Raw genomic sequence first — 12,669 nt, 5'->3', positions numbered from 1 at the left:
CGCTTTTCTGGAGGACAATCTACACTCCTTCCAAATTAAAAGTGTAAGCGAAGACCAGATGTGGCTTGAATTCAAGGAAATAGTATCGACAGCAGTTGAGAGATTTATACGAAATACACTCCTGGAAATTGAAATAAGAACACCGTGAATTCATTGTCCCAGGAAGAGGAAACTTTATTGACACATTCCTGGGATCAGATACATCACATGATCACACTGACAGAACCACAGGCACATAGACACAGGCAACAGAGCATGCACAATGTCGGCACTAGTACAGTGTATATCCACCTTTCGCAGCAATGCAGGCTGCTATTCTCCCATGGAGACGATCGTAGAGATGCTGGATGTAGTCCTGTGGAACGGCTTGCCATGCCATTTCCACCTGGCGCCTCAGCTGGACCAGCGTTCGTGCTGGACGTGCAGACCGCGTGAGACGACGCTTCATCCAGTCCCAAACATGCTCAATGGGGGACAGATCCGGAGATCTTGCTGGCCAGGGTAGTTGACTTACACCTTCTAGAGCACATTGGGTGGCACGGGATACATGCGGACGTGCATTGTCCTGTTGGAACAGCAAGTTCCCTTGCCGGTCTAGGAATGATAGAACGATGGGTTCGATGACGGTTTGGATGTACCGTGCACTATTCAGTGTCCCCTCGACGATCACCAGTGGTGTACGGCCAGTGTAGGAGATCGCTCCCCACACCATGATGCCGGGTGTTGGCCCTGTGTGCCTCGGTCGTATGCAGTCCTGATTGTGGCGCTCACCTGCACGGCGCCAAACACGCATATGACCATCATTGGCACCAAGGCAGAAGCGACTCTCATCGCTGAAGACGACACGTCTCCATTCGTCCCTCCATTCACGCCTGTCGCGACACCACTGGAGGCGGGCTGCACGATGTTGGGGCGTGAGCGGAAGACGGCCTAACGGTGTGCGGGACCGTAGCCCAGCTTCATGGAGACGGTTGCGAATGGTCCTCGCCGATACCCCAGGAGCAACAGTGTCCCTAATTTGCTGGGAAGTGGCGGTGCGGTCCCCTACGGCACTGCGTAGGATCCTACGGTCTTGGCGTGCGTCGCTGCGGTCCGGTCCCAGGTCGACGGGCACGTGCACCTTCCGCCGACCACTGGCGACAACATCGATGTACTGTGGAGACCTCACGCCCCACGTGTTGAGCAATTCGGCGGTACGTCCACCCGGCCTCCCGCATGCCCACTATACGCCCTCGCTCAAAGTCCGTCAACTGCACATACGGTTCACGTCCACGCTGTCGCGGCATGCTACCAGTGTTAAAGACTGCGATGGAGCTCCGTATGCCACGGCAAACTGGCTGACACTGACGGCGGCGGTGCACAAATGCTGCGCAGCTAGCGCCATTCGACGGCCAACACCGCGGTTCCTGGTGTGTCCGCTGTGCCGTGCGTGTGATCATTGCTTGTACAGCCCTCTCGCAGTGTCCGGAGCAAGTATGGTGGGTCTGACACACCGGTGTCAATGTGTTCTTTTTTCCATTTCCAGGAGTCTAAATTAACAAACGATGGAGCTGATACCGCATGGTACATAAAACAGGTGAACACTGTTGTAGTAAAAACGAAAGAAAGTTCCAGACTTAAACGAAAGCAAAACCCTCTAAGATCAGCGATCATTTACAGAAGCTCGAAATTTAACGCGGATTTCAATGCAAGATGCTTTTCACGACGAAACTTTGTCTCTAAACCGGGCAGAAAATACAAAGGGATACTGGTTGTATGTAAAATTTGCTAGTGGCAAAACACAATGCCTTCTCTGCGTGATAGCAATGGAAATACTATCGATGACAGTGCTGCTAACACAGAGTTATAAAACACAACATTCCAAAATTCCTTCACCAAAGAAGACTAAGTAAATATTCCAGAGTTTGAATTAAGAACAGCTGCCAACACGAGCAAACAACTGAAATCATTTAACAAAAGTAACTCTTCAGGTCCAGATTGTATACCAGTTAGGTTCCTTTCAGATTATGCTGATTCAATATCTCCAAACTTAACAATCATGTACGAGGTCTAAGGCACTGCAGTCATGGACTGTGTGGCTGGTCCCAGCGGAGGTTCGAGTCCTTCCTTGGGCATGGGTGTGTGGGTTTGTCCTTAGGATAATTTAGGTTAAGTAGTGTGTAAGCTTAGGGACTGATGACCTTAGCAGTTAAGTCCCATAAGATTACACACACACACATGTACGAGGGTTATTCGCAAACTGAGGAACGATCGGTCGCAAAATCGAAACACCTGTGAAAATTCGATAAGGCTTTTCACAGACCTTTTGGGCAGTGTCTCTAGTATGCCTGTCGACCGCATCAAGACGCTCTTTTCAGTTGTGAGCGCACTGTGGGCGAGTAAAGGTGCCTAGAACAACAATATCTCCCGCCAAGTAGGAGGGCCCGCTGAGAGACTTCGCCTTAATGAATGCAGCCCACCTAACACAATTGTCACGCACTTCCTTCTTCATGCCAATTCTCAGCCGCACTCTGCAGGGGCAGTGAAGACGCTCCCGCAGCCTTTTCGATGGGAAGTGTTCGATACCCACAACACAGCCCTAATTGGCTCGTCCTATCATCTCTGTTCACATGAAACGCTGGATACGAAGACAACACTTGGGTGCAGGCTACGCGCTATACACCCGGGTAGAGAATTATCGGAAAACACAGGCGGCTGCCTTCTATGACGATGGTGTTGGAAATTTGGTATAACGCTCCGACAAGTGTCTAAGTCGGAGAGGCGACTATGTAGAGAAGCATTTGGAAGGTGTAGCTAAATGTGCAAATAAAACAGCTTTGATTTTCGCTGTGGTTTCGATTTCACGACCGATCGTTCCTTACTTTCCGAATAACCCTCGTACAACCTCTCGCTCGACGAAAGATCCGTATCCAAAGACGGGAAAGTTGCACGGGTTACACCAATATTCAAGAAAGGCAATAGGAGTAATCCAGTAAGCTACAGGCCCATTTCATTGACGTCGATATGCAGCAAGATTCAGGAACGTATGTTGTATTCGAACATTATGCGTTACCTCGAATAGAGCAGTATATTGACACATAGTCAGTACGGGTTTAGAAGACATCGTTCTTGTCAAACATAACTAGCTCCTTACTTAGACTACTTGTTGAGTGCTATCGACAAGGAATTTCTAATTGATTACGTATTTCTAGATTTTGCAGAAGGCTTTTGACACCTTACCTCAGAAGTGGTTTGTAATCAAATGGCGTGCTTATGGCATATCGTCTGTCATACGACCGGATTCGTGATTTCCTGTCAGAGAAGTTACAGTCCGTAATAACTGACGGAAAGTCGTCCAGTAAAACAGAAGTGATTTCTGGTGTTCTCCAAGATGATGTTATACGTCCTCTGCTGTTGCTTATACATGTAAACGACGTAGGACACACAATCGGCCTCAAGTGCGACAGAAACCGCTGCTGCCACTGAACGTAGCCCCACCTCAACCAGAATCCGTGCGAACATTACGGAGGGAAGAGGAACCAATGGTTTTTTGGGGTTGTGTTCCTCGCAACAGGCCACTGCTCACAGCTGGACATAAGGTTGCATGTCTTCAGTGGATCAAACAGGACATACACCGACTGGAGTCGTCCAGTCTGAGCAGCCATCTTAGGTTGCTTGCAGGTGATGCTGCGGATTTCTGTCAGGTGTCGAAGTTGAGTGACTGTAGGAGGAGACAAGGTGACTTAAATAAAATATCTTGTTGGTGTGATGTATAGCAGCTTAGCAGCGTCCGAGTAGAGTAGAAAAATGTAAGCTAAAGCTGATGAGTAGGAAAAACAAACCCGTAATGTTCGGACGCAGTGTAAGTAGCGTCGTTTAAATATCTGGACGTAACGTTGCAAAGAGATATGAAATGGAACGAGCATTTGAGGACTGTGGTAGGGAAGGCGAATGGCCGACTTCGGTTTATTGGGAAAATTTTAGGAAAGTGTAGTTCATCTGTAAAGGAGACAGCATACAGGACGCCGTTGCGAACTATTCTAAAGTACTGCTTGAGTGTTTGGGATCCGTACCAGATCGGATTAAAGGAAGATATCGAAAAAATTCAGAAGCGGGCTGCTAGATTTGTTACTGGCAGGTTCGAGCAACGCGTCAGTATCACGGAGATGCTTCGACAACTCAAACGGGAATCCCTGGAGTGAAAGCGACGTTCTTTTCGAGGCTCTTGATGCTCACTGCCGAACGATCCACTGCCGCCAACATACATTACGCATAAGGGCCACGAAGGTAAATACAAGAAATTATGGCTCATGCGGAGGCATATAGACAGTCGTTTTTCCCTCGCTCTGTTTGCGAGTAGAACAGGAAAGGAAGTGACTGGTGGTGGTACAGGGTATCCTCTGCCACGCATCGTACGGTGGCTTGCGAAGTATCTGCGTGGATGTAGATGTACTAAAGAGACTGACTACGCTACCCCCGTCCGCCCTCTTTTGGAGTACAGCTGCACGATTGTGGGATCCTTACAAGATAGAATTAACGGAGCACATCGAGAAAGTTCAAAGAAAGGTAGCATATTTTGTATTATCGAGAAATAGGGAATTGAATGTCATGGACATAATATAGAATTTGGGGTAGAAATCATTAAAAAAAGGCGTTTTCCGTTGTGGCGGGATTCTCTCACGAAATTTCAGTCACCAACTTTGGCCTCCGGAAGCGAAAATACCTTTTTGATGCCAACATACAAAGAAATCAGAGCTCGCACTGAAAAATATACGTGTTTGTTTTTTCCGCGCGCTGTTCGATAGTTGGATAATAGAGAATTAATATGAAGGTGGTCCTATGAACACTATGCCAGGTACTCAAGTGTGATTTGCCGAGTAGCCATGTTGATTTAGATGAATAACTGTTGAAGAGGATTTAGAAGGAAAACTTTTTGTCGTTTTTTTATTGTCATTTCATTATAAAAATGGCAATTTTCTTAATAAAATGGTGTATAAATCACATGAAGTCGCATGGAAAGTAGGAGTCCATACCTCAGTCGGTAAAAACAGAACCCCTGTAGGATCACAACGTTGTTCGACTCTTAAAAGCCCTCTTTCTAAGTATAACGTCTCTTCACGTTGTAATGAACAGAAGATTCTAAGTCACTGCAATCAAACGATACAGCCATTGAAAACTCACTTGTCAAAACCCATAGCATATTTGCATTTGGCCTAGAATCAATAAATTTGGCAAAGAGCAAGGTTTCACAGCAAAAGTAAAGGAAAAAATCCAAAAATTGTTAATTAGTAATTCTGTCACAAGCAAAATCTTTTTTGTCATTTGTGATACGACTGTCTGTTTATCCGTCTGTCTTTTAAAGACTCCACTTCCTCAAGAACTTTTAGACGTATCAAGTTGAAATTTACGTCACATACTAAGGTCTATTGTCCCTTGATGGTGCGACGTATGTAAGCTTCTAAGTCAATACAGTCAAAGGATACAGCTGTTTATGTTACATGTCTTGATACTTTCGAACGCACTCATTAAAACCTATAGCTACATCACGTTGACCTATAATCATGAAATTCAGCGTGAAGCTAGAAGTAACAATAAAAAAGGGAAAAACCGGAAAAGTGTTAATTTGTAATTAAATCCCACGAAAAAAATATTTCTTTCGTCATTTGTTACCCGACTGTCTGTCTGTCTGTCCGTCTTTTACGACGCTTTTTCTCAGAATCAGGTAGAGGTATCACGTTGAAATTTATGTCACATACTAAGGTATACGAGCCCTTGGTGATATAAAAAATGTTTAGCTTCTAAGTCAATAAAGTCAGAAGATACGGCCATTTATGTCACATGTGTCATACTCTCAAACTCACTCATTAAAAACTGTACGTAATTCGCGTCGACCTCGAATCAAGAAATTTGGCAGAAAGCAATGCTTCACAGTAAAAGTAAAGGAAAAAAATTGAAAATTATTAATTTGTATCTATACGAAAAAATATTTATTTTGTCATTTGTTATCCGACTTCAAACTTAAAATTAAAACACTCTCGAAAGTTTTGGAATTGTCGGTACCGACACCTTGCCAGTATCAACGTCGATAACAGGCAAAAATCGTCGAGATTCCCGATTCCTGGTATAGATGAACTGTCTATATACGTAATTAAGTTTGTGCAGAGCCCTCAGAGGGCGAGACCTGCTCGCATCTAGCTAACTTTTTTTTTAAATGTCATCTTTGCCTGAACAACATGTTACAAATTTTTCATGTATTGCCCAACATCAAGAAACATCGATAACTTTTCATATAGGAGGCTACGGATTACAGCATTACGAGGGCGAAATTATATTGTTTCTATTTTCATTAAAGTAGCTTTTCATACTGAAGACCAGTTTAGTATATGTAGAAATTCTAAGAATCCTGTTGCTACGGTGACAAGTGTTGGTATCTGAAAGATTAATTGACTTTCAGATTCCGACAGAACATTGTTATGAATGTAAATCAGTGGACAAAGCAGAACATGTCTGGGATAGGAACTATGAATAAGTAGTGCAACGGATATCTATGCAGCTTCTGAAATTTTCAGTCGATTCATTAATGAAACGACTTTATTATTCTAAGTTCTTAGGCGATTGGGGCTCAGAAGCATACAACAGTGTAATAGCAGTCAGGCGTTATACTGATAAGGTATCAAAAAACTGGAATTTGTGGGTCATGTCCAGAAGAGGATGGATGTCAGGTTAAGAATTTGAAACTAGTTTGAGGAACAAGAAACACCCTGATGGTAAAACCATAAGGGATGGGCTGGTAGATAAAATTATTGAAGAAATTACAACAGTAATACGGGACGGCCATTAGGACTAACACTGATGATTTGTTCAGAATGCGGCAAGCAATACGTGCTACTTCCTTCCACAAACTGTCAACAATTGACCGACCAATATATCAACTCTGTTCTCTCAGACCAGATTCATTGTCCAAGTCACGCAACTTCCAATATCAGACGCTTCATGCAAGCTGAAACATTGCATCCCTGCAGTTGTCTAGAAAGTCATAAAGCACCTGTACAGACACCTGGCACATCCTGACATACTGAAAAAGTATCTGCATGGGCAGACACAGAATCCAAATAAGCCCTTCACCAGTGTCATATGGAATCGCACACCAAAACATGCTTTTGTTTAGAAGAAGGCACTAAAATGGGGGTGTGGTCTGTGATGATTTACTGCCTTTAATAATGGCAATATTGGTAGGGTGAAATTTCCTGGAGTAAACTACATCAGAGAACTTCAACGAATGGACAAGGTTCGCATCGATAACGCACCACTGTGCAGCAGATATGGCCACCAAGGAGTTCAGAAGGGATAAAAAATGCGATACATGGAAAATCATCGAAACGATTATACACAGTATGGTGGAGGGGGCTCCTGGGTGAGTAAAAGTAACAAATAAAACACGTACTAAGTAAGTTTTAGTCATTTCAAACTTTATAAGCGATTTCTAAAAATTTACATTTTCGGTTGCGTTATTGCCTAAATGTCAGGATCCAAGTGGAGTATTCAAATTTTAAGGGAGGCAAAACATAGACACATTGAGTCTACTGAACTGATGTACAAACATGATGTAAAGTATAATTAAAATTATTTCGGAAAAACTACAAAACATTCTACAAAATTTTAACCGTTTAATCAAAAAATTGTATTTCCATAAACCAGTGCTGAAACGCAATGATTTTAGCTCAGTACATCAAAAACATAACACGTAAAGTCCTGTAAAAGTTTCATTACCATTGCTATTGCAATTTTTGATTATCAATACAGGCCGTTCCAATTCCCCTTAAATGATTCTGTGCTGGGGGTAAATAGTCTAGCAGTCTAGTATCTTCAAGCATCTTCTAAATCAGGTTTGTCAGTAACTCCTAGCGTTCTCGCTTCCCACGTCCGGGTTCCCGGGTTCGATTCCCGGCGGGGTCAGGGATTTTCTCTGCCTCGTGATGACTGGGTGTTGTGTGATGTCCTTAGGTTAGTTAGGTTTAAGTAGTTCTATGTTATAGGGGACTGATGACCATAGACGTTAAGTCCCATAGTGCCCAGAGTCATTGTCAGTAACTCCACGAGACTCTCCTGCGGGTCAGACAAACAGGTGGGTGACCATACGTGCTTTACTCGTTTGTATACGTTCAACACCCCCTTTTCTACTTAGAATGAGTATCAAACATTTGAGCAACAGTCTACAATGGGTCACAAGAGTGTTTTGTAAGATTCGCTGCATTTTTCCAGCACCCTTCCAATGAATCGAAGTCTGCCATCTGCTTTACCACCAACTTACCCTACGTGAATATTCCATTTTATAATGCTACGGTGGTCCATAAGTAGCATCTTCGGTTAGTAATCGTCCTTAGGACTGTGTTCAATCCCAGACATTGCTTACATTTTCGACAAAACTCATCACCGTTGTCGGCGAAAGACTTCGTTTGAGGAGCTGCACTCGTTCTACCGACAGGAGCGGACCGAGATTTCGGACACCCTCTTGACCATTGGGTGGGAAACTGCCTCTAACAGACGGAAGAACCAGCATTGATCAACGGCATGAGGATAAAGAGAGCAATGGAAACCACTGTATTAACGACACACAAGATATTTGGTAAGGGAATTTGAGCTAGCATTAGCGAGTACATTGTTCAAAAATCGCAAGAGAAGGAGGTATACTTCGAAAAGGGTGGAGGTACGGGAAAAATCCAGTTGCACTATATTGTGGTAAGAAAGATTAGGAAACAAGATTTTTAACTGTAAGCGCCGGTCGGTGTGGACGAGCGGTTCTAGGCGCTTCAGTCTGGAACCGCGCGACCGCTACGGTCGCAGGTTCGAATCCTGCCTCGGGCATGGGTGTGTGTGATGTCCTTAAGTTAGTTAGGTTTAAGTAGTTCTAAGTTCTAGGGGACTGATGACCTCAGATGTTAAGTCCCATAGTGCTCAGAGCCATTTGAACCATTTTTAATTGTAAGCCATACAGAGGAGCATATACAGGTTCAGATCACACTTCAGTAACGGTGAGAAGAACATTGAAGTGAATCGTCCAGAAGAATCAGTGTTAAAAAGGTGGAATTCTGAAATACTGAGGAATAATGGTGTGGTGTGCGTCTGAAGTTATCTTATGCTGTAGATACTGCGATAGTGAATATCACAGCAGGCACTGCACCTCAAGAGGAACTGACACCGCTAAAAAGGGCAGTCATTGAAGTTGGACAGAAAAACATAGGCACTATGTGGGTAACTGCCAAGAAATCTTGCGTCACTGACGAAATTCTTCAATTCATCGGCGAAAGAAGAAAGTACAAAAATTTTCAGGGAAAAATAGAAACACAGCAGCATCAATACGTTAGGAATGAAATAAATAGCAAATGCATGGCATTCATGCCGAAATGGCTGCAGCACGTATGTTAAGAAATAGAAAATAAATGGTCATTGGAAGCACTGATTTATACACATAGAAAAGTAAAAATAAACTTCGGTAAAATTAAAACCAAAGGCGTCAACATAAGCGTGGATGGTGATTTCACTGTTAAACACAAAGGAGAAAGCAGACAAGTGGAAAGCCGGAAGAAGTGCCTGATGACGTAGTGGAAGAAGGAATGGAAATCGACACGGAAGACATAGGTAATCTAGTATTAGAGTCGGTGATTCCGAGAGATTTGGAAGACTTGCGATCAAGTAAGCCAGAAGGGATGTATAACATTTCATCAGACTTTCCCAAGATCATTAGGGGAAGTGGAAACTAAACGACAATTCAAGTTGGTTTATAAAATCTGTGAATCTGGAGAGGTATCACCAGATTTTCGGAAAAATATCGTCCACACAATCCCGAATATATCTAGGGCAGATATAAATTCATCAAAACAGATGTACTATACGACAATTAAGCTTCAATGACCGCCATTCACCATTTCTGTGAAAGAAAAACACAAAAAATAAGATACTCTGAGCACCTAAAGGACTGAAACGTGAAAACACATACACTGGACTTGCAAACCACCTCATACAGCAGAATCATCGCCCTACTCACATAAAAACATCAGTAAGTAGTAGTAGTAATTCGCAGACAGCTAATTCCCATCTACCATAAAAAGAAAATGGTGCACTACAATACCTTCTCACTTCAACAGATAATTTTTTTGAGATTACAATCTAGGCCTAAAATTTTCGATATAGACTTTGCCTGTATTGCAGATGACATGCTGCATTAACTATAGATATGAGGCTGAAATGGCTAAACAGCCACAGAACATGTCATGTGATAATTATAAGCTAACGTTCAATTACACTCCTGGAAATGGAAAAAAGAACACATTGACACCGGTGTGTCAGACCCACCATACTTGCTCCGGACACTGCGAGAGGGCTGTACAAGCAATGATCACACGCACGGCACAGCGGACACACCAGGAACCGCGGTGTTGGCCGTCGAATGGCGCTAGCTGCGCAGCATTTGTGCACCGCCGCCGTCAGTGTCAGCCAGTTTGCCGTGGCATACGGAGCTCCATCGCAGTCTTTAACACTGGTAGCATGCCGCGACAGCGTGGACGTGAACCGTATGTGCAGTTGACGGACTTTGAGCGAAGGCGTATAGTGGGCATGCGGGAGGCCGGGTGGACGTACCGCCGAATTGCTCAACACGTGGGGCGTGAGGTCTCCACAGTACATCGATGTTGTCGCCAGTGGTCGGCGGAAGGTGCACGTGCCCGTCGACCTGGGACCGGACCGCAGCGACGCACGCCAAGACCGTAGGATCCTACGCAGTGCCGTAGGGGACCGCACCGCCACTTCCCAGCAAATTAGGGACACTGTTGCTCCTGGGGTATCGGCGAGGACCATTCGCAACCGTCTCCATGAAGCTGGGCTACGGTCCCGCACACCGTTAGGCCGTCTTCCGCTCACGCCCCAACATCGTGCAGCCCGCCTCCAGTGGTGTCGCGACAGGCGTGAATGGAGGGACGAATGGAGACGTGTCGTCTTCAGCGATGAGAGTCGCTTCTGCCTTGGTGCCAATGATGGTCATATGCGTGTTTGGCGCCGTGCAGGTGAGCGCCACAATCAGGACTGCATACGACCGAGGCACACAGGGCCAACACCCGGCATCATGGTGTGGGGAGCGATCTCCTACACTGGCCGTACACCACTGGTGATCGTCGAGGGGACACTGAATAGTGCACGGTACATCCAAACCGTCATCGAACCCATCGTTCTACCATTCCTAGACCGGCAAGGGAACTTGCTGTTCCAACAGGACAATGCACGTCCGCATGTATCCCGTGCCACCCAACGTGCTCTAGAAGGTGTAAGTCAACTACCCTGGCCAGCAAGATCTCCGGATCTGTCCCCCATTGAGCATGTTTGGGACTGGATGAAGCGTCGTCTCACGCGGTCTGCACGTCCAGCACGAACGCTGGTCCAACTGAGGCGCCAGGTGGAAATGGCATGGCAAGCCGTTCCACAGGACTACATCCAGCATGTCTACGATCGTCTCCATGGGAGAATAGCAGCCTGCATTGCTGCGAAAGGTGGATATACACTGTACTAGTGCCGACATTGTGCATGCTCTGTTGCCTGTGTCTATGTGCCTGTGGTTCTGTCAGTGTGATCATGTGATGTATCTGACCCCAGGAATGTGTCAATAAAGTTTCCCCTTCCTGGGACAATGAATTCACGGTGTTCTTATTTCAATTTCCAGCAGTGTAGTTATTACGAAAGCGTGCTGAAAAATAATACCTCCGAACTTTTTATGTGAAAATTCTTCACTTTTTAAGTAAAACAAATTTTATTAACATTCTATACTTTTATCCTTCATGTCTACGTATTTCTTTCACAACATAATCACCCCGGGGATGAACACATTTCTCCCAGCGAGAGGCCAATTCGTGGATACCGTCACTGTAAAATTTATGACTTTTCGACTAAGTCACAACCTTACCTCTCCTTGCATAGTGTCATCACTTCCAAAGTGAAGACTTCGAAGGCGTTCTTTAGCTTTTGGAAATTTTTGGAAACTCCTGGAAACTTCTAGAAAATCGGATGAAACCAAATCGGGACTGTATGGAAGATGAGGGATGGCAGTGAACCCAAGTTGTCAGATTGTTACTGATGACACAGCGCTCATTGTCATGATGAAGGAGAGGGTTGCTCCATGAGTGGACAAACTCTTCGAATTCTAAACTCGATTACACACGCTGTTTCTCACGCAACAACATAGTTACGTTAGACACCGCCATGTCACACGCTACAGTTCGCAGCCTTCTAGCTACAGGGCGCTGCAAATATGTAGACATGAAGAACAACGTAGTGGAATATTAATAACATTTATTTTATTTAAAAATCTTTTACTGCGCTCGTGAATAGCTCAATAGGCGTTTCAGTTGAAGAGAAATGGACATTTCTAAACAGGGCAATCACAGATGTTGGAGAGAAAAACTTAGGTAGAAAGAAAGTAGCTGCGAAGGAACCACGGGTACCAGAAGAAATACTTCAGTTGATCGACGAAAGAGGGAAGTACAAAAAAGTTCACGGAAATTCAGAACACAGAAATAGAAGTCTCATAGGAATAAAATAAATGGGAAGCACAGGGAATCTAAGGCGAAATGACTGAATGGAAAATGTGAAGAAATCGAGATAATTATTGTCGGAAGGACTGACTCAGCATACTGAAAAGTCAAA

At 44.5% G+C, this 12,669-nt stretch overlaps 2 protein-coding genes across 3 annotated transcripts in view; one reads left to right on the top strand and one right to left on the bottom strand.

Annotated features, from left to right (window-relative positions):
* Positions 1-12,669, top strand: part of LOC124605306 (allantoinase) — a 235,407-nt gene that overhangs the window by 82,209 nt on the left and 140,529 nt on the right. The window lies entirely within an intron of this gene.
* Positions 1-12,669, bottom strand: part of LOC124605307 — a 925,143-nt gene that overhangs the window by 893,326 nt on the left and 19,148 nt on the right. The gene's annotated exons all lie outside the window — the stretch shown is intronic.

The sequence above is a fragment of the Schistocerca americana genome, chromosome 3 (assembly GCF_021461395.2).
Source record: "Schistocerca americana isolate TAMUIC-IGC-003095 chromosome 3, iqSchAmer2.1, whole genome shotgun sequence".
NCBI classification, from domain to species: domain Eukaryota; kingdom Metazoa; phylum Arthropoda; class Insecta; order Orthoptera; family Acrididae; genus Schistocerca; species Schistocerca americana.
Note: the sequence above shows the minus strand (reverse complement) of the source record. Positions and strands in the feature narration are given on the sequence as shown.